Here is a 23,216-nt window from a genome sequence, read left to right on the forward strand (position 1 = left end):
TTGCTGGGCACCAGTGGCTCATGCCACAAATCCTTGCTACTTAAGAAATGAGATCTGAACACAGAAAACAAAGGGGCATGATCTCCCTGATATATGACTGTTAACAAAGGGAGACAGAGAGACAGTAGAGACCAAGTCTGTGAATACTGTATATGTTCTTGATACATTGTATATTGTATATATGTCTACCTGACCTAGAGAAGGGATAGAAAAACAGGACGTAAGATATCATAAGAAATGTACACACTGCCCTACTATGTAACTGTACCCTTTTTGCACAACACCTTGTAAAAAAAATGTTCAATTAATAAACAAATTTAAAAAAAAGAAAATGAAAAAAAAAAGAAATGAGATCTGAGGATCAATCACAGTTTGAAGCCAGCCAGGCAGGAAAGTCCTTGAAACTCTTCTCACCAATTAACCACACAAAAGCCTAAAGTAGATATGTTATTCAAGTAGTTATATAGAGCCCTAGCCTTGATGGAGAAAACTCAAGGACAGCACCCAGGCTCTGAGTTCAAGTCCTAGTACAAAAACCCACACCCACACTCCAAAAAGGTGAAAAAATAGTAACTTAATTGACTCCTTTTAGTATTGTAAAGGGAAAATGTTTTCCATTTGTTTCTAGACTTTAACTCACACACAATACAGAAAGGGAGACAACCAAGATATTCCTGTCTTCCACACAAATTCCTAGCATATGAGATTTTCCAGAAGTTTGATGTTATAACTAGAACACAGTAAAGGGAAATCAGTTAATCATTACAGTGTTATGGCTTGTCAGTTTGGCCATCATTCTTCTGGATGGAACTTGCCTGACTGTCAGGTGCTTTGCTCACTGTGACATGATAATCTACCAAGAGAGGCCATCCATTAGGAGAAACCAGGCTGTGGCTAAAGCTTATGAGTCTACACACATCTCAGGGTGCTTGAGGGACTGGGATGGACAGTGGACCGCTATATAAATTCCAGAACATTTAGACAGAAAGTAGATCAGAACCACAGTGCAGTAGAGAAAGGTGAGAGTGAGCTAAGCAGGGTTGTAGCAGAGAATTTATCACAGAGCAAAAATGCTCTGAGAAGATGAGAATAGGCCAGATATATTCAAAATAAGTTCTAGAATATAAGAAATATTTTTGTTTGTTTGTTCACATTATCTTCAAAATTTTTGGTTACTGGTGTGATTGAATCACTTACCAGCCAATGTTAGGCATCACTACTGAACTGTCTCTGAGTCTATAATGAGATATTACCACTGGACTTACACATTCTGGCAAAAGGCAGCCAGAAATTCAGTGAAGTCTCATAGATAGGTATAGGACATCTCTACTATAAAGCAACTCAGAATGCTTTTTCCCTGTTAATTATGTTTACTGCATACTAATGCCCCTCCACATCATTTTTACCATGAAATTCAGAAGGACAAAATATGACCTACACTTTTTCTTAACACAATGACTGTATAAGGAAAATGATAAGGATACACACAATTCTCCAGAAAATTCCATCCAAATATGACCTAATAACCTGTTAGCTCCTAGAGAGTACTTAGGCAAGAGTTCCATTAATAGGGAATGCTATTAGGATGAGTCATCTTTAATGACAGAGTACTTGAAACATACATAAAATCATACTCACTTGGGTACTCTGATAGTCACTGTGAAATAAGATGCATTTCCTGCCTTTAGCAGTCCTAAAATCTTCTTGGGTAGATGCTTTTCATAACACGTACTCAGTTTTGCACTCAATTTTGCTGGGAACTTTAAGTTGCTTTAAAAATGTTTTCTAAAGATAAAAAAGTTAATACCACTGCCAAGGAATACTAAGTGTTGAATAAGATAAAACATGTAAACAACCTAGCACAGACCTCATTATACAGTTGTCAATCTATTCCAGCTATTAAAATAATTTTGTTCCTTAGCCTACAGCAGACCAAAAGCTACTAATCAGAATAAAGGTTCAGAGATGCTGGAAGTCTTAGTAATTGTAGTATAATGTTATAGGCGAACACAGAACAGAGCAATGCTAGGAAAGAGCATTAAAATTCAGGTAGTGTTTTGTTCTGGGACTGTACAATAGGGAGAAAATAATAGTCTACATTTTAGCAGACCAGGAAGCATTAGTATATCACAAAGACAGCCAATAGCCTCAGAAAAAGTGGGGGTACTAGCTGCACCCCCAAAAGTGATTCAAATGTGGGCTGATTTGGCATTCTTGCTCCTGTTTAGCCTCACTGTAACTTCAAGACTTTGATTTAGTAATTTTTCAAACTGAGTAACTGTCTTCACTTCCGTCAATACACTCAACTCAGTTACCATGTGTCCCATCTCAAAAGAGACTAAGAACTTCCTAGCCTGAACCATTCTGTTGTAAACAGTGAAGTAGATCCCTTTTTTAAATTTTTATTATTAAACTGATGTACAGAGAGGTTACAGTTTCATACATTAGGCATTGGATACATTTCTTGTACTGTTTGTTACTTCGTCCCTCATTCCCCCCACCCCCTCCCCCTTTCCCTTTCCCCCCATGAGTTGTTCAGTTCATTTACACCAAAGAGTTTTGCAAGTATTACTTTTGTAGTTGTTTGTCTTTTTTTTCCCTGTGTCTCTAGATTTTGGTATTCCCTTTCAATTTCCTAGTTCTAATAACAGTATACACAGTTTCCAATATACTCAGATAAGATATAGAGAAAACAACATATCAAACTCCATTTATCACAGTTGTACTAATTACCCTCTTTCAACTCTAAAAATGGAGATAAAAACATATATCAAAATGTATACAATGCATTCAGCTCAGTATCCAACGCTGTCAACAATACTGGGCTGAAATAATATTTCACACTCTCCTTGGTGAGCATAGAGCACCCTTCCCAGTCTCACCTTGTTATTGTCTGTTCTGAAAGTTTAATCTCTGTAGCAATCCTGACTCCTAGTTAGTTATTTAAGGTTTAATGAATGGGCGTTTTTCAACGAAGCATCTGTCTAACAAAGTACTTACGTTCTCATAAATGTCTTTTGGAATATGGAATAGAAAGTTCACATTCATGCGTTGGCTGCCACTCGTTGGCTTTATTTTGCTGGCCTTCTTTTAGCTCTGGTCCTGCCATGAGTTTGCTGGTCACTTGTTAAGAGCCTGGAGCCAAATTCTTCTCCCTATTAGAGATCACTCAATTACCACTTCCTACTCCTTCTTGCTTGGATAATGAAGTGGACCATACTCCCGCATTTCAGTCCTTAGACTTTATTCATACACCAAAATACCCTCATTAAGCTGTTTATTTTTGCTATAAACCTCTAATATTATTGTCTCCGACTTTGTTGATTGCAGTATAAACTGGGTATAGTTATCTGTGGCACTTTCTTTCTGCTATACTCTGTCACCATTTGATCCATTCCAACCAATGGGATCTTTCTAACTTGGCCCACTCTGTTTCAACCAAAGGCCCTACAGACACCCAGGGTGCAATAAATCTTATTCCAGCTGTGGTGACCCCTGGACTCAACATCATAGACATGTATAGTAGAGAAAGTCTATATATGATACAAAAAAAACCCTCAAGAAAAAATTCACTCTCCAGAATGAGTTAAAATGAGTTAAAGAATGATTCTATGAGTTCAACCAGTCTTCCTATATGCTCCCATTTGAAATGAAGGAAGCAGAGAGGAGGTAAGAGGGGCAAGAAGGACATCATGAGAAGCTTGTGGTACATTAAGCCCTAATGTCAGTAAAGTATTTGTGTTCTGCATAGAACCATCCTCAAAGCATATCAGCACACCTGCATCCCTTAAACACCTTCAGAACAAAGCATTTTGGGGTCTTGCTGCCAGACAAGAGACAACAATAAGGTAATAGTAACACCCTGTAAAAACAGAAGGAAAGAGGATGGGAATGGAAAACACCCGCTGGGAGAATCTAGCTATGGATCCTGGAAGTAAGGCAAGTCACTATCATGCAACAGAGAGAGGAAGCATATACTAGAAAAGGCAAAGAATAATGAATGTTCTAGTCCACAACCAAGTTACTTATGTGCTCAAAGATGATAAGGTCTGGTTAATTAATCAGCAAAAGGATGTGTTGAGTGGAGAGTTCTGAAAAAGAATGTATTGAGTGCCAAGTTCTGATAGGAATGATGACCCCACAATTATTAAGTGCCAAGAAAGACATAAATTACCAAGCCAATTGGTTGAAGGATAGTTGCGAAGTTATATTCATTTGTTTATCTATTTGTTTAAAGATCATCACTAAGGACAGAACAGCCTATCAGGGTTGCTAAGGAAAGCAATGCAGTCAGTCTTTGAGAGTATCTTACAGACAGATCAAATTCAGCAGATTTTCACATGCCATGAGAGACATAATGAGAAATGGCGATATGGTAGATTGGATTTATCATTGAGGGAGGGAAGTTTGTAGAAGTTTGATGGAAATCATAACCCTTGGGTTGAAAGTACTGAGAAGAATAAAGGCAAAGAAAATACTATAGAGGTGCTTAAGTAAGTAGTACACAAGAGAAAAATCAGATAGGGTTAAATTTGTTCTTGTATATTTCTTAAATAATCCATGAAGTATGTATGGACTTGTGTATAGTCCTATAGTATCTGTACTTAGAAGTTTAACAGAGAGGAGGAGGATCAGAAGAAAGAGAAAAGCAGAAGAGAAAGAATAGGAGTTGAAGGAGGAGCATGAAGAAGAACTAAAGAAGGAGAGTGAGCAGGAGGAGGAGAGGAAGAAAGAAAAAACCAAGTTTAAAGCAAAACGACAGAAAGAAATCAAATAAATTCTGCTCAATGAATCTGAACACAGAAAAGCAATCAATTAAAGAAATCAAAGTTTGATTCTTAGGGTAAATAAGAAAATAGGCAAATCGCAGACCAATCTTATCAAATAAGAAAGATACAAGATAGTAATTATCACTCAATATCATAAATTTAGGATAAGAATATCACCACAGATACTCCAAATGTCACTACTTAGTTTAGATTTGTTTATTTCAAGAATTTAGTTTTGGCTTGCTATATAAAATTAATATAATTCACCATCTGAAAAATAACAAGAAATAAAAAATACAAAGTCACCCAATAGACATGAGTAAAAAGAAAAGAAAAAAAAAACCTCCTATCTAACCCAGATTATAAAGCAATTATCTTTATTTAATATGGATATAAAAATCTTCTAAAAAATTCATCCTAAAGAGTAAAGAATTTGAAACGTTTTATCTATATAGAGATGTCTATAGATACAGCTATATTTATATACCTATATATAGATATAGCTATATCTATTTATCTGTATGTGGATATATAGATAACATCTATGTATAGAGAGATACAGCTATATTTATATACCTATATATAGATATAGCTATATCTATTTATCTGTATGTGGATATATAGATAACATCTATGTATAGAGAGAGAGATTTTTATATATCTATATATACTAATGCACACATAAATACATTATATATAATATACATATTAATATAGACAGATATGCCTATATCTATCTATATCTATCCATATATGTATAATCACATTTTATTTATCCAGTCATCTGCTGGTGAGCACCTAGGATAATTTCATAACTTGGCTATTATGAACAGTGCTGGAGTAAACATAACATGCAAAAAAATTAATTTCATGTATTTTATGGCTTTTCTGGCTTCATTTCACAGAATAGGATCTCTTAGAAAGTCTGAATGATTTTCCAAATGTCTGTTATGGAAAAATGGTGGTATGCTGGTAGCCCAAAAACCCAATGGACTCTTCATTAAAGATATAAATATTTCAGGACTGGGAATATGGCCTAGTGGTAGAGTGCTTGTCTTGCATACATGAATCCCTGGGTTCAATTCCTCAGCGTCACATACATAGAGAAAAAGCCAGAAGTGGTTCAAGTGGTAGAGTGCTGTCCTTGAGCAAAAAGAAGCCAGGGACAGAACTCAGGCTTTGAGTTCAAGCCCCAGGATTGGTTAAAAAAAAAAAGAAAGAAAAAGAAAAAGAAAGAAAGAAAGAAAAGAAGAAGACAAAAACATTTCATTCTTTTTTTTTTTTTTTTTTTGGCCAATATACGTGGGGGGGGAGGGGGGTGGTGTCACTGAGCTTTTTTAGATAAAGCCACAACATCACTTCTGGTTTTCTGTTGGTTAATCTGAGATAAGAGTCTCATGAATTTTCCTGCCTGGGCTGGCTTTGAACCACAATCATCAGATCTCAGCCTCCTGAGTAGCTAGGATTACAGGCGTGAACCACAAGCTCCCAGCTCAACATTTCATTCTATTTTTAAAATAAAAAATATTTTTATACATTATCATTAGTAGGTGATAAGATAAATCTCTTTTCCATAAAAGGGAGAACTTCTCTGACATGAAATTTTGTGCTACAGTACTGAAGACAAAATATAAATGACTTAATTTTGATAAAACAGGAGTGAATCTTAAGTACATAAATGTTTTAATGCTATTATGTACCAATGAAACTTTTAAAAATCCCTGGAAAGAGAAAGAGTGAATATTTTGTAGTGGGTGGTAATGTAATAAGTAAGTAACTTTTTATGTAAGCCTCACTAATTCTTTTTTTTACCTCCAAATCATCTCTTATTGCTGTGTTAGATTTGGTGTATAATTTATGTCCATAATCTATGAGAATAAATTACATTAGACTAACATTGTGAGTCTCACTAACTGAAGATCTTGAATATCAAACCAGCCTGAGCTATATCATGCTTAAATCCAGCTTACATTTTTATTTTATGAAAAATAAAAATAAACTTCAGAAAATCCAAATCACCATTCCAAAGGTTAGGTTATTTATAGAAGAAAAGACAGGATATTCATAAAACCTCTTCATAGAGAATAAATTTTTGAACTTTGACATAAGATATTGTAATAAGTACACTTTTGAATTTTATATCCTCTGGCCACAAAAAAATGTAAGACAAAAATGGGGAAATTTGATTCAAATAATAATATTAAAAATGAACATTTTTCTGGGACTATGGCCTAGTGGTAAAGTGCTCACCTCATATACATGAAGCCCTGGGTTCCTCAGCACCACATATATAGAAAAAGTTGGAAGTGTCGTTGTGGCTCAAGTGGTAGAGTGCTAGCCTTGAGCAAAAAAGAAGCCAGGGACAGTGCTCAGGCCCTGAGTTCAAGCCCCAGGACTGGCAAAACAAAACAAAACAAAAATAAGTATTTTAACTGTGAAGAATTCAATTTGGCAAATGACAAGAAGCTGAACACTATTACACGAGGAACAATACATGGTTCATAACCATATAGAAGAGAATTGATTAATATCTAGCTCCTAATTTAAAAAAAGGACAAAAGGAAAAAGAGAGGGACAGGGTTGAGAGAAACGGCTAATCTTTTATTGTAAACTTATACCACCTCTAAAACTGTGTAGAAAAAATCTTGCAAATATATGAGGCTGAAGATATTAATAGTCCTTCCTAATAATTCAGCTTTAGTATTTACTCAATAAAATTGTGATGAGAACAGACTTTGGGCACTCAGATGTGTTTTGGAGCATTATTAATGATCATTAAAATGTTTATGTCCTTAAGATTCATCTTTTTTTTTCAAAATTAAGCCATTTATATTTTGTCTTCAGTACTATAGTACTATTTGCACAAAATTCCATGTCAGAGCTCCCTTTTATAGAAAAGAGAGTTATCTTACCAGCTACTAATGATAATGTATACAACATTTTTACTTCAAAAGTAGAATGAAATGGGAGCTGGTGGTTCACGCCTGTAATCCTAGCTACTCAGGAGGCTGAGATCTGATGATTGTGGTTCAAAGCCAGCCCAGGCAGGAAAATTCATGAGACTCTTATCTTCAATTAGCCAATAGAAAGCCAAAGTGGTGTGGTGGCTCAAAGTGGTAGAGCACTAGCTTTGTGCTCAAAAGCTCAGGGACAGTGCCCAAGTATTGAGTTCAAGCTGCATGACTGCCCCCCCCCCCAAAAAAGAACGAAATGTTTATAACTTTAGTGAAGAGCCCATTGGATTTTGGGGCAACCAGCATACCACCATTTTTCCATTGACTTAGTCATTTGGAAAATCTTTTAGACTGAGAACTCACTTGGACTCAGGCAGCCCAGATTCTAATTTTGGCTCTAACAGAGATGAGCCAATTGCTTGCTTTAGGTTATACTTTTCCTCATCAGAAAACTAGGAGCAACATATCCTTCACTTGTTCCAAAGCACAGTTTGAAGACATTACGTAGGAAACAAAATTTCTCTTCTAAAGCTCCCTCTCTTTTGGCTTCCATGACTCTGGACTTACCTGAATTTCTTCCCATGTCCCGAAACACTGCTTAGTTTAGATTCTTCCCACTGTTGAAATTCAGGCATTGCCCAAGACCATTCTGCCTATAACTCTCCTCACTTCACACTTTCTTATTTAATCTTTTATGTCAATGCCGTAGTTGTCAAGTTTGAAACACCAACCTTAATTTTGCTTCCTATTTCTGGTTCTAGGTTCTAACTTCCTATCATACATGTCCAATTCTGTTCCTCTTGGTAAATTAGTCTAAACTGCCAAAAATAAATAAATTCATCATTTCTCCCAAAGACTTCGCCCTATGTTATATTCTTTATTTTGACAGGGTCTTCAGTCACCCACATAAGAAATTTTGAGATGATTGATTTTCCCCGGGTTACTCTTCCTTCTTGTTAATTCTTTGCCCATCATATCAATTGGATATGTCCTTCCATGTATTCCCTGCCACTCATCTAATTCTAGTGTGATCCTTTATCTCCTTTGTCAATCGCTTCCTGCTACCCATCATCCTATTGCTGTAATTCATTTTCCAATCAACTGAGTTTCCTAAAATTATGCTGGCTGATGATAGTCCCTGCTTTAGTCATCCTACAGAAGATGCAGAATAAGGAACAAACTCCTTCGCCTGTCTACCAGACTCATTCCCAGAGCCGCCTACCATGAAATAGCTTCACAAATTATACCGGAGATCACTGTCTCTACCCTTCCATAAATCCAGGCTTTGCCATCTAATTTTCTTCCCCTTCACTGTGCATCCTTCAGGGAAGTTTAAATGTTGTCTCTAATTGTCACAGCCAGATTTAATAATTCCTTCATTTCAGAAGCAACAACTATTTTAAATAAACAAGAGCATGTAAATAAGAACTTAAAAATCATAGAATGATTTCATGTGTATTTTGTGACAGTCATTCTAATAGACACTTTGCACACCATAACTCATTTAATCCTTATTAATTTTAGCCTCGTAACATCCTTGTGTTTTTGAGATAAGAATCATGGGCTAATTAGGATTAATTGAGTTATGGCACATCTTATTATAGCACAGTAAAGACAGAAGCCAGTATCAGAATCCAGAAATTGGTGATTCTGATGTCAATTTTTGTTAATAATAAAAATAATTTAGACAGTTTGTTGTCCATATAAATTTTCAGTATAATGCAAACTACTGGAGAGACAATTATATTTCTTAGTTCACTCTCTTGACTCTAGAGCGCAAAGCCACTCCCCCCACACTCATGTAGTTGTATTATTTCAATAATAATTTCTTAATAAATGTTAAAGAAGTAGATAGATAAATTGTCAGATTCATCCAAAATACTCAGATCTTATGCTTAAGTATGACTGCAAAAGTTGTATGTCTGTTCCAGTACCTGTAGAACTTTACCAATACAGAAAACAGTAAGAAAAATAAAATGACCTAGATTTCCTGAATCAATTAGATGAGATAATTCACATGTAAGGAAAAGTTAATTTCTTCTTTATGTGTGCCTATCCGAGGGCTTGAACACAGGCCCTGGGTCCTGTCCCGGAACTTTTGGGCTTAATGCTAGAGCTCTACGACTTGAGTTCTACTTCCAGTTTTTCCATTTGGAGATAAGAATCTCATAGGCTTTCCTACCCAGACTGGTTTCAAGCCAAGATCCTCAGATATCAGCATCCCCAGTAGCTAAGAGTACATGCATGAGCCATGGGCATGCCCAGCAGCAAAGCTAATTTTTAATATTAATGTAATTCCCCTTTCCACTAGTGAGAATGTACCACAAGAATAATAAGGACCATTAATCAGAACTACAACATCAGCACTTCAAGGAATCCAACATGAACAGTGCGCTCATTCTGCAATGCCTTTTATAAAAGATCCTTGCCCTCTGCCTGAAGTTGTTCAATCACATCCACCATCCTGCTCTCTGTACTCCCTTCCTCGTATTAGGTGTCACTAACACTGGGCTTTACACCCATTCAGAGGCACCTTGGTTTCTCTTCAAGACAGGTCTTCTAGTCTCCTAATGATTTTAAGAGCATAAGATGCCCCCAAATGCCTTGTCTAAAGATGATTTTCTGCTTAATCCAATCAAAGTTATATTCTGTGGCTTGAAGTTAAGAATGTGGTCAGATATAATCCTAATCTCTTTTTTAAAAAATTCATTGCTATCAAGTAGTTACACAGAAAGGTTTCAATTCAACATGACACTGAGTTCAATGCATCTTGATCAAGGTCATCTTTTTCATAGCTCTCCTCTAGCTCTTCCAATCTTTTCATCAATGCATACAGATTAATCATCAAACCAGTGCTAGAATTCCCACAACGTTTTAGAATTGAAAAATAATACATTTCTCTGCTTTTACTTCTTCACGATATTTCTAAACAATGAAGAGCCAACAGTGGCAAGTTATACATGTTCCAGTCTCTCATGGAATTTATCATTCTTTGGGTGTACCTGCTAACCCATAGGCAATGAAAGACTTTCCTATGGGTTGATCATAGTAAGTGCTGTTGTTCCCTTTTCACATGATCACCAATCTAAGCATATAGATTAAATGTTAAGTGTTACCAAAAGTAAACAGTATAGGAGTTTTCTAATTGGTGAACACTCAACTTTAAAAAATAAATTCTAGAAAGAACAAGCCCAAAATGATGGGGAGAAAAATTGGATGTATGTGAAGGAGGAATGGCAAAAAAAAAAAAACAACATCCTTTGAGCAAAAAGCAAAAATGTTAAAGAATCACAGTCAAATATAAGCAAGAAGAAAAATAATTATATTAAAAAGGCTCCCAGATGAGCAAATTGGTGGCTCATGTCTGTAATACTTGATACCTGGGAGCCTGAGAATGTGATGACTGAGTCTAGTCTGAGCATATAGGGAGCCTGAGAATGTGATGACTGAGTTTAGTCTGCTGAGCATATATAGCGGAGCCTTTCTAAGTCAGAGCTGAGAGCAGTAAGATGCACCTATTGTCCAGCTAGGGCAAGAAGGATGAACAAGAGGACCTTGGTTCAGTTGCAAGCCTGGCTAAGATGCAAACATGTCTCTAAAATAATCACTGTTAAAAAGGTATAGTTCTATAGGCGTGGCTCATCTGTAGAATATCTGTCTAAAAGCAGCAGGTCCTAAGTTCACACTTCAGTACTGTTAAGAAAAGAAAGAAAAAATTAACCTATAGAAAGAGAAGCTGAAAAAAGTTCAGGCTGATGTTAGGTTTGATCTCCATAGTCTAGAGTATACTATTGGCCATGAGGCTGGCTGTGCTATGCAAGATCTTAAAATATAGTACTCAAGTATCACAAATGCTAGTTAAGTACTGTCATTTAGCAAGAAAGAAAAAACTAAGGGAAATTTAGCATTTTTAACCTTCTTTCTGGAAAGTTAATGATTGTGATGTCTGCCAATTTAGAACCAAAATGTTCAGAAACAAAAGAACCTAATTTAGAGTACTCTCTTTAAAAGTCAGTTAGATTTATCAACAAAAGAGAACAGACTACTGTCTCAACTGTCTTTTTGTTGTTTTATTCTCTTCCTATTTTCTACAGAAAAAAAAGAATGACTATATTAAAAGCCATGTTAATGAGAGCAAACTCTAGAGTTTTCACTAATGCTTCTTACACCGCAATGAAATAAGAACAATTTAATTAGTAATACGGTTAAACAATATCAGTAAGAACATATTCCACTCGAGGACTTTACAAACCTTGCATTAAAACTTTCAGTATCAATGTGATAGATTTTAAATGTCCCCCAAAAGCTCATGTTCAAATCATGCTTCCCAGTCAATAGTGCTGCTGAGAGAGGCTGGGAGCCTAGCATCTGGGGCCTAGGGTCAGTGGCCATGCCCTTGGAGAACATATCTTGTCTCTGTTCTTTCCACTATTTTCCTTGGTTTCCTGAATGAGCCAGTTTTCTGTACCACACCCTCATGGGTCTGCACCCACAGCCCAGAAATAGCTGAACCAAGTACCTTGGACTGGAACCTCTAAAACCATCTGCCTTGAAATTGCTAGGTCTGGTAACTTGTTCACAGCATCAGATATCTTACTGACTAACATAAGTATCTTGCTATCAGGACTATTTAGTTTAAAATAATTCACACAAGTGAACTGAACACCTGGGGGAGGGAAGGGAAAGGGGGAGGGGTATGAGGGACAGGGTAACAAACAGTACAAGAAATGTATCCAATGCCTAACATATGAAACTGTAACCTCTCTGTATATCAGTTTGATAATAAAAATTTGAAAAAAAATAAAATAGAAATAAAAGCAAAAAAAAGAAAATAATGAAAATGAAAATATAAAATAAAATAAAATAATTCACACATGTACCCTCCTGTACACATATTATGTATTCACACATGTACGTGTAGCAACATAGTTGAGTAGACCCATCATTTTCTATGTTTACCAATGTAATTTAGCAATCAATAATGATCCATAAATAAGCTCTCCTAAAGTCGTTTGGGTTGATGTTTTTAACTTCTTTTCTAATTCTTCAACTAAAATTGGTGGTGAAAACATAAGCAGTATTTGTAAAGTCAATCAATTTGCAGTGGGTCATCATGACTTTGACACTAAAGAGTACCAGGTGAAGATCCTTGTTACCCCCATCCAGATAAATGGAACATTAGAGAACTACCAAGATCACTGATTTCTTCTCACAGCTCTGCAGCTGGTTAGTCAAACCAAAAATCATTTTTTTACATTTATGAACCTGTGAGTAATTGATTAGAAAATTCAGGTGACTCATTCTCCCAAACACACTCGGACTATTTCTATCTCTTCACAGTCTCATTATAGCCTTTTCTGGTCTCACTATTATCTCTAACTCAAACAAATATAACACCATTTTTAGAAGTTATTTTTAATTTTCATTAGTATGCATTCATTTTTCACATCAGTGAGATTCATTTTGCTGTTTCAATGTAAGTATGGGATGCACACTGGTCAAAAACACCTCCATTTTTATACTCCACCTAACCACCAGCAATTCCATTCTAGATTCAAGTCAGCTATTTTTTTAGCTTCTATAGATGAAAGAACCTGTGATAGAGATCTTTCTTTGTCTGGTTAATTTTCCTTAATAGTGTCTGCAGATCCATCCACAGTGTTGCAAATGACAGGATTTCATCCTTCCCTATGGCTCTATATGCATATGTACCACATTTCCCATATCCATTCATCCATGAATGAGCACTTAGGTTGACTCCACATGTGAACAGTTGTGAATACATTTAACATGTGACACAAAGTCATAGAGTCCGATAGCTCCTACTTGCCCCTACCCATTTACAACCACTTGTCACATGTTTCAAAGAGTAAACTTAAACACCCCATCAGTTCACTTCATTCATCTCTAAGATTCTCATGACTTCCTACTTCAGTACTTCAATTAGTACTGTCTTAGCATGGCTTAAAAATCTGTTTGTGGAACTCCCAACTCTGTGCCCCAACTAAGCACCTACTCCTTGTCCTGCACTGCCCCTGCCTTTGTTCTGCTTGCTAAGCTTAAACATACTCCCCATGGAACACATGTCTTACTCACCCCAACTTGCCAGTTTTAAATGCCATCCCCTTGGACAGACAATGGCATGTAACTCAGCATAATTTAACAGTAACTTTAAATGCCTCAATTAAATGTCATAATTCTTTCTGTACTTCTTAATGTTTTCTTACTTTCCTCCTATCTCTTCTTCCTTCTTCCTTCTCCTCTTCTTCCCTCCTCTCCTCTTTCCCTACTGTCCTTCCTTTCTACCCTCCCTCTCTCCATTCTCTCCTATTCTTTCCCTCTTTCCTTCCTTTCTTCCCTGCCTCTTAGCTATCTTCCTTTCTTCTTTCTAATTGCTCCTTCTTTCTCTCTCTTGTGTTTATCTCCTTTTTCTTTCCCTTCTAAAGGTTGAGAATCATGTACTTTTTGCTCTCCTCTGTGCTAGAAACACAGGAGGAGCTAAAAAGATGTATGCGTAGTTTCTATGCTGATGTCATAGAAAGAGAGAAGAGTGCTACAGAATGTGACCATTTATTCTGTGAATAGTTACTAAGTACGGCCATATTCCCGACACTAGAATATAAGACAAGGACAAGGTCATTCACTGTCTTCATGCAGTCTGCAAACAACTTTTAAAATTTTTCTGATACATTCAGAAACAATCTTTAGCTTCACTGAATTGCTGCAAATGACAAACAACAACTGCTCAGTATCTAAAATTAAAATGATCAAAGCCAGGAGAAATGGCTCAGACCTGTAAGTAGAGATGAGGGGATCCCCGTTTTAGAACAGTCTGGGAAAAGCATTTTGAGAAACTCCCATCTCATCAAACAGCTGGGCTGGTGATACTCACATGGTCATTCAGTGACAAAGGGAACCTCAAATAGAATGGTGACTAGGTAGGCTTTCCTGCCCTTCTACAAAAATAACCAAAGCAGGGCTGGAAATATGGCTTAGTGGTAGAGTGCTTGCCTAGCATGCATGCAGCCTTGGGTTTGGTTTCTCAGCACCACATAAACAGAAAAAACCACAAGTGTCAGTGACACAAGAGGTAGAATGCGAGCCTTGAGCAAAAAGAAACCAGGGACAGTGCTTGGGCCCTAAGTTCAAGCCCGAGAACTGGTAAAATAATAATAATAATAATAATAATAAGAAGAAGAAGAAGAAGAAGAAGAAGAAGAAGAAGAAGAAGAAGAAGAAGAACAACAACAACAACAACAACAACAACAACAACAACAACCACCACCACCACCACCACCACCACCACCACCACCACTACCACCACCACCACCAAAGGAAAAACAAGCTGGAGGTATAGCTCAAATGGTAGAATACCTGCCTTACAAGTACTAGGCCCTGAGCTTAAATTCCCATTGTTTCCTACATACACATACACACACACACACACACACACACACACACACACACACACACATACACACACAAACACACAGAAATTAAAACTGATACTTTTGCTTCACTTATTTCGGAGTTTTGTGCTAAAACTCCATTCTCTTTGTCTTCTGATATTTTCTCTAAAATGAAGGTAGTATTAATTCTTGCCCTGAGAATATAAGATTATATCATATATCCAATTTGGCCTTTGCCTCACAGCAGGCTTCTCATGCCCATGGTCTAGCCAAGCCTGAGGCAGGGGGATGGGTGACCATCCCCATGCCCATAGAGCAAGAGGCATGTGAAAATCACACCAGGATTCTGTTGGTGAGGAAACTGGAAACATGGCACCAGTTTTGTCTGCTATGCTGTTTAGCATGTCTTCACGCCAGATTGAACTTCCTGCCACACTTTCCTCCAATGTATCACCTCAGCCATAGCAAACATCTCCCTAAGCTGCTCTCATTTAACTTCTCTATAATTAGCTCCATTCCTCTACAGTTACCTTTGCCATGGAGTAGCCCAGGTACAATACAAATTGCAGCTTTCCTATTCCACCTGTCTCTTTCTTCCTAGCCTCATGCAGGAATCAGAAACAAAATCTCAAACAACAACATGTAGACAGGGTGAAACTAGTCTGCACATTCTCTCAAATCTGCCTGCACAACCTGCAAACAAGGGTAGAAACCTTGAGAGATTAAGATACAAAATGAGCAGTGATCATCAGGTAAAGTATAAGCAACTACCAGATGCTGAAAGAACTAGGTAGGAGAAGATTCACTAGGGAGAGATGAATCTGTGAACCCTCAGGCAGAAAGGAATCCTCTGGACACAGATTTGGCCTCTCAACCATGCACATCTCCAGGCAGAGTCTGTCCTCTCGGGAAGACAGGTCCAATGAGGAGAAAGTCTGGTGAGCTTTTTACTGGTGGTCTATGTCTTTCCCCAAAGAACATTAACTAGCAAATTAGTGTCAAGGGAGAGTGATGTCTCTGGCAGTGCACTGAGGGTATTATTGGAGGCAGTGTCCATTCTGTTGCCTTCAACCATGATATGATAGCTCAGGCTCACAGAACACACACTCCTCTGTGTATGGCATTATGCGGCTCAGAGAAACAGGGAAAGTACTGAATAAGAGAATCATTGTTCAGTTAACTAGCATAATATAACAATTAAGGCTTGGGAGTGTTTAGTTGTCCATTAATAATAGCAGTGATAATAATGTTGATGCTCATAATAATAGCTAATGTGCATTGAAAATTTACCTTGAACCGAGGTACTGTTCTACTCATTTCAAATTTATTTTGTTTTGTTTTTATCTAGGGTCTCACTATGTAGCATAGGTTGTCATCATACACACGATCCTACTGTCTCAGCTTTCTAAATGCTGGGATTATAGGTATAAACTACCACAGTTGACATAGATGTGTTATCAACACACTGAAAATTCATAAAACTCTTGGAGTACATTATTGGAATCCTCATCTACAGGTTAAGAAACTGAGGCACAAAGTCGTAAAATGAAGCAGTGTAGTATGATGGTCAAAAATATGAGCTGTGCTCTTTGATATTATCACAGAATAATGTCTTAGAACAAAAGATTATAAGCCCATCTCTCATTTGTTCACATTGGACTGCATTTAAATTATGTTGTTCTTTGTTCTAAGAAAACATCATTTAGGAGAGGCAAAGATGGCAAGATACGTGATCATTTTGAAGAGGAGGAGTAAATGGAAAAGGAAGTTGGATTTGTGCATAAATAAGAGAAATGAGGAGAAAGGTTAGTGCTAATGGGAGGGCATTCAGCTGCTGAGGACGTGGTTTAAGTTGGATGACACAATACAATCCTGCTCAGTGCTTGGCCCTAGGAATAACAGCAAACATTCAACAAAGTATTCACTGTGAGTCCCAGTGCAAAAAAACAGGATTAGATGTGACAGAGAATACATACAATACAAAGCTTCCTCAATGGACTCTTGGTGAAAGATCAATAACACCTTGCTAGGTCCTCAGGCAATGGCTAAACCAGACAGCAAGGGCCAGGGACCTGAGGGATCTCTGAGTCTACAAGGAATATGCCTAGACACAGTGTGGTAACATGTGCACATAGGGAAGTTCAAGGCTTCAGGTAAGCTAATCATACTAAAAGTCTTCTGAGAAAATCTTTACTTGTTCATTTAATTGTTTGAATTAACTTCAACATATACTTGACTTTTCTGTATCAGATTGTCCCAAAGAAGGAATTGTTTCTTACTTATGAGCAGGTAACTTATATCTCCCTGATTAGAAGTAAATGCATGAGGTCTGGGGCGTGGCCTCATACCTAGAAATCAGAATGCTAAATTCAAACTCAAGTCAAAACACACACACACACACACACACACACACACACACACACACAGAGAGAGAGAGAGAGAGAGAAAGAGAATATACAAGTACTTATTTCAAGAATGCATTGATAGAGCAATGTTATAAACATTTGTATTTGAATTTAGCTTTACTCTTGTTTTAACATTTTCTTAATCTACTTTGCATTCTTTAGCTTTTTTGCTCAAAGCTGGAGCTCCATCACTTGAGTTTTGGGTAGTTAGTTGAAAATAAGAGTCTCACTGACTTTATTTATTTATTTAGTCCTAGTTCAGGTTCTTAAATGGAGAGCCTGGGCACTGTCCGTGAGCTTTTTCACTCAAGGCTAGTGCTCCACCACTGAGAAACAGCTTCACTGAGAAACAGCTCCCCTTGTGGTTCTTTTGGTGCTTAACTGAAGATCAGAGTCTCAATGAACTTTCCTTCCCCGGCTGGCTTCAAACTGGAATCCTTAGATCTCAGCCTCCTTGAGTAGCAAGGATTACAGATGTGAGCCTCCCATGTCTCTCTCTCTCTCTTGAAACCTTCAGTTTGACTATATTTTGGACTTCTTAAACTGCATAATTGATCTTATAGTGTGAAATAAATGCTGAGACTAAGGTCCCCAGGTTGGTAAGGAAAGATGGATCTGAGGAAGCTACTGATCATCTGTGCTGAAGAGGGTCTTAGGAACCTGATCTATCATTCACAACCACCTTGTCATTTCAATGACTAAGCAAGGCTGCAAGTCTTAGCACTTGGTCCTACATCCCAAGTTCATCAACCTGTGCTGTGTTCTCCCTACCCTAAGGCAAGAGCTGTTCTAGAGCACATGGAGTTGTTGTCATTGGACTGTTGGTGTCACAGATTGCAATGTCTCTTTCCTAGCCAATACCTCTTTCTGTTCTGTGGGCAGCAACTCCATTTATACTGTAACTTTCACTTTTTCCCAAACCCCTGAAACCAGTCACTGAGAAAATGGGAGGATCCAATTGTTTCTGTGGTGTTTGTTGTCTGTTCTTTCCTTATTTCATGTTCATCATTTATCTCCAATTGTTTTCTGCTTGCTGGCAATATAGCAGAGCATAACTTTCACACAAATGTCACGGGTTCCACATTGATGGTGCTGACTCAGAACACCCTGGGGTGTTGTGTCATCATCTATTAAAATGTTGCCAAAGGATGAAGACCCATTGATTGATAGATAATGTCTTGTTTATGAGCATGTCCTAGGGTATCAGACACTGTAGTTGCAAAGAAATTTAAATGCCTTCTGCTCCAATTATTACTTTATGTTCATTGCATACAAATCAGAATGAAATCTGAATGCAAATCGTCTTTCAGGCCATCAGAACCCATACATAAACCAGAAGGAAATACAAGAGGACTGTGAAATTAGCAAGAAGGCTAGAAGCAAGAAATCTGCCTTGACATTGGTAAGAAATAGCCAGCCCCTCACCTCCCAGCTCCCAGCCACACCCATGGAATTACACAGCAATCCTTTTGGTCATAGTCGTTTAGCTGTTGCCATGCTGATTTTTTAAAATATATTTTTATTGATGTAAAGACATAAAAATTGTAGATTTTTGGGGTATGAAGGGATGTTTTGATACATGTGTAAATTACACAGTAATTAAATCAGGGTGTCATATTTATCTACTCAAGTATTTGTCTTTTCTTTTGTAAATACTTCCAAGACCTATGGTGAATCTTCTCGAAATGAAACATGCTTTATTGTTGTTTATAATAACTCTATAGTGAAATAAGGAGAAAAAATGTCAAACTGTAACATGCATCCAGTTGCCATGGTTTGAATATTTGGGATCACCTACAGGGTCAGCCTTCGGGGATGGGTCCCAGCTGGTGGCTCTACTTTGAGAGGTTGTAGAAACCTGAGGTGGAGATGGGCTCCAGCTAGTGCAAATTGTTCATTGAGGGCATGGCTCTGAAAGTTACACCTGGTACCCAGATTCCTCTCTGCCCTTGGTTTCCTAACCCTTTTGCTAATGATATTTTTCTTTTCTATTTTTTCACAGTTCATTAAAAAAAATATCTTTAAGTAGTGTAAGAGGGGGTTTCATTTCAACAAATCATTTTTTTTTTTGCCAGTCCTGGGCCTTGAACTCAGTGCCTGAGCACTGTCCCTGGCTTCTTTTTGCTCAAGGCTAACACTCTGCCACTTGAGCCACAGAGCCACTTCTGGCCATTTTCTATATATGTGGTGCTGAGGAATGGAACCCAGGGCTTCATGTATACGAGGCAAGCACTCTTACCACTAGGCTATATTCCCAGCCCCTCAACAAATCATTTTATGTGCACAATGCATCTTCGTCGACATCACCCTGTCATCATTCTCCCACATCTTCTCTCAGACCCACCCATCGCCTTACATTTCTTAGTTTCATCTTCAAATACATACATTAAATACTATGACTGCATTCTCTCCCTTTCCTTTCATCATTCATCTACCCCTCCTTTTGCCTCACCCTCCTAACACCTCAAGTTCTAACTTCCTTGCATTTATTTTGCTAGAATGTAGGTCAGTTGCTGAGAGGAACCATGTCATTGGAATCTTCCCGTGCATATAGCATACTTCATTTAATATTTTTGTGTATGTATGGATATGACACCATTTATGTTTATAGTATATATATATATATATATATGCTTATAAGTAAAGTTTACTTCTTCCCAGGTTGCAAACTCCACAATACATTGTCATTAATTTAGACATAGACATTCAGCTTATTTTAAATAGTAATAAAATAAACAAAAATGAAAAAAAAGGGATTGGAAAGATTAGTGATAGGCGAGTACAATGAAAGTGAATCAAATCAAAGTACATTATATGAATGCATGCAAACATTGTAATAAAACCTATTATCACATAAAATTAACATATACCAATAAAAATTTCCTTTTACTGGTGAGTCACACTTGTGAATCACACACAATCTTAGCTGCTCTGGAAGCTGAGATCTGGAGACTCATAGATTGAAGCCAGTAGGCAGAGACGTTCATGAAATTTTATCTCTAGAACAATCAATAAAAAGCTGACCTGGAGGCTGACTCAAATGTGAAAGTGCCAGCTGAGCCTCAACCCTGAGTCCAAACCTCAACACATAAAAAAAATTTAATTCAACAAGTACGTATTTTTAAACAGTCTTCATAGTTATCTACATACTAACAACGTTCTTTATTTGTCTCCCTTTCTAGTAGCACTGTTTCCATCTGGTATCATTTCCCCTCAGGCAGAAGAATTCCGTGTTAGCATTTCTAGTACTGTAGACTTGCCCGACAAATTCTTTCCACTTTTGTTGTTTTGATGTGTTTTTTAAAATTCTGTATTTAATTCTGAAAACATATTCTGTTTTGTAATAATGACTTCTGGATAGACAGGATATTTTTAATTATATTTTTATTATCTTTAAGTAGTTGTGCAGAGGAATTACCATTCAACAAATCCGTTTAAGAAATCAATGCACTTTGAGCAATGTCACCTTTTTCATCAGTCTCCCTCCTCCCTCCCAACCTAACCCCCTCCCCTCAATATTCTTAATTTTACAGGCTATGCACTAAATATTATGACTGCATTCTCCCCTCTCTTCTTGTCTTCATTTGTCTGTCCTCCACCCTTTGACCTCCACTCAACCTTTCAAGTCCCTCTTTCCTGGCATTTATTTTGTTTTTCAAGAAATTACACCATTTAAATTCTCTCCTGACCATACTATACTTCAGTTAATACATTTGTACACACTTGCATACAGCTCCGTATATGTTTACTTGCACATTTATAAATTATTTATAACTTCCACATACGAGAGGAAATATGTATCCTTTGTGTCTCTGGGCCTGACGTACTTCACTTAACATACTGTTTTTACAGGTCTATGTATTTTTTTGCAAATGATGTATTATCATTCTTTTTAATGGATGAGTAAAATTCCATTTGTAAATACAACAAACACTGTGACTTAAAAAAAATAAAACCAGCTAAATTTAAGTAAACAAAAAATACCTTTGCCCATACTGGCTTTTTTTGCTATTTTTTTTCTTTATTTTCAAAGTGAAATACAGAGAGGTTACAGTTTCATATGTAAGGCAAGTACATTACTTATCCAACTTGTTACCTCCTCCCTCATTTTCCCCCATGTCCCCCTCCCTGTTCCCTCCCCCCCACCAAGAGTTGTATGGTACATATTGGGAAAAGATCTTTGTCAAAGGCCTCATGTCTAAAATATACACAGAACTCAAAAAGTTAAATTCCTCCAAAACAAATCTTCAAAGAACCAACTGCCCCCTCAACATATGGGCTAAAGGCCTAAAAAGAGACTTCCCTGAAGAGGAAATGAGAATGGCCAAGAGACACATGAAGAAGTGCTCTACATCACTGGCCATAAAAGAAATGACAAATGGATCAGGAAAATGTGGTACATATACACAATGGAATTTTATGCCTCTCTCAGAAAGAATGACATTGCCCCATTCATAAGGAAATGGAAGAACTTGGAAACATTTATACTAAGTGAAGTGAGCCAGACCCAAAGAAACATGGACTCTACGGTTTCACTCATAGGGAGTAATTAGCAATGGTTTAGGCTAGTCACAGCAGAGGATCACAAAAAGCTAAAAGCTATGCCCATATGAACGCATAAAATGATGCTAAGTGAAATGAACTCCATGTTATGGAAACGAATGTTATGTCACTGTTGTAATTACTTTCAACATGCCATGTGAAACCATAGCTTCTTTTGTTGATGATCCTCTTGTAGCCCTTCCTGTGGTTGTACTGCGCTATCACTGTATCTCATCTGAGTACCCTGGATACTTTATATACTGATATTAGAACTAGGGAAGTGAAAGGGAATATCAAAATCGAGAGGCAAATCCTTGCAAAACCATTTAGTGTAAACCAACTGAACAACTCATGGAGGGAGAGGAAAAGGGGGAGGGGGAGGGGGGAATGAGGGAGGAGGTAACAAACAGTACAAGAAATGTACCCAAGGCCTAACGTATGAAACTGTAACCCCTCTGTACATTACTTTGACAATAAAAAAAGAAGAAATGCAAATCAAAACAACACTGGGATTCCACCTCACCCCAGTAAGAATGTCCATTATCAGGAAAACCAATAATAACAATGCTGGAGAAGATGTGGCCGAAAGGGAACCCTACTATATTGCTGGTGGGAATGCAAACTTTTTCAACCACTCTAAAAAGGAAAGCGGTATGGAGGTTCCTAAGAAGGCTAAACATAGAGCTCCCCTATGACCCAGCAGCCCCACCTTTGAGCATCTACCAAAAAGATTACAAGCAAGACCACATAAATGCCACCAACACAACTCTGTTCATTGCAGCACAATTTGTCATTGCTGAATCGTGGAACCAACCCAGATGCCCCTCAGCTGATGAGTGGATCAAGAAAATGTGGTACATATACACAATGGAATTCTATGCCTCTATCAGAAAGAATGATACTGCTCCATTCATTAGGAAATGGAAGGACTTGGAAAGAAATAATACCAAGTGAAGTGATGTAGACCCAAAGAAACATTAATCCTATGGCTTACCTCATAGGGAATAATTAGTACATATCTAGGATAGACATAGAAGAAGGGCACAACAGCTCAATAGCTACGCCCATATGAATGCTAAGGGAAATGAACTCCATGTTATGGAAATAAGTGGTATATTATTGCTGTAGTTAATTTTA

General features: G+C 37.4%; 1 protein-coding gene and 1 pseudogene across 1 annotated transcript in view; both read right to left on the bottom strand.

Moving 5' to 3' along the window:
* The window catches only part of LOC125359110, a 42,305-nt pseudogene extending 33,999 nt beyond the window's left edge, over positions 1 to 8,306 (bottom strand).
* Positions 1 to 23,216, bottom strand: part of Rgs7 (regulator of G protein signaling 7) — a 436,763-nt gene that overhangs the window by 279,800 nt on the left and 133,747 nt on the right. The window lies entirely within an intron of this gene.

This window comes from Perognathus longimembris, chromosome 11, assembly GCF_023159225.1.
Source record: "Perognathus longimembris pacificus isolate PPM17 chromosome 11, ASM2315922v1, whole genome shotgun sequence".
NCBI lineage: Eukaryota > Metazoa > Chordata > Mammalia > Rodentia > Heteromyidae > Perognathus > Perognathus longimembris.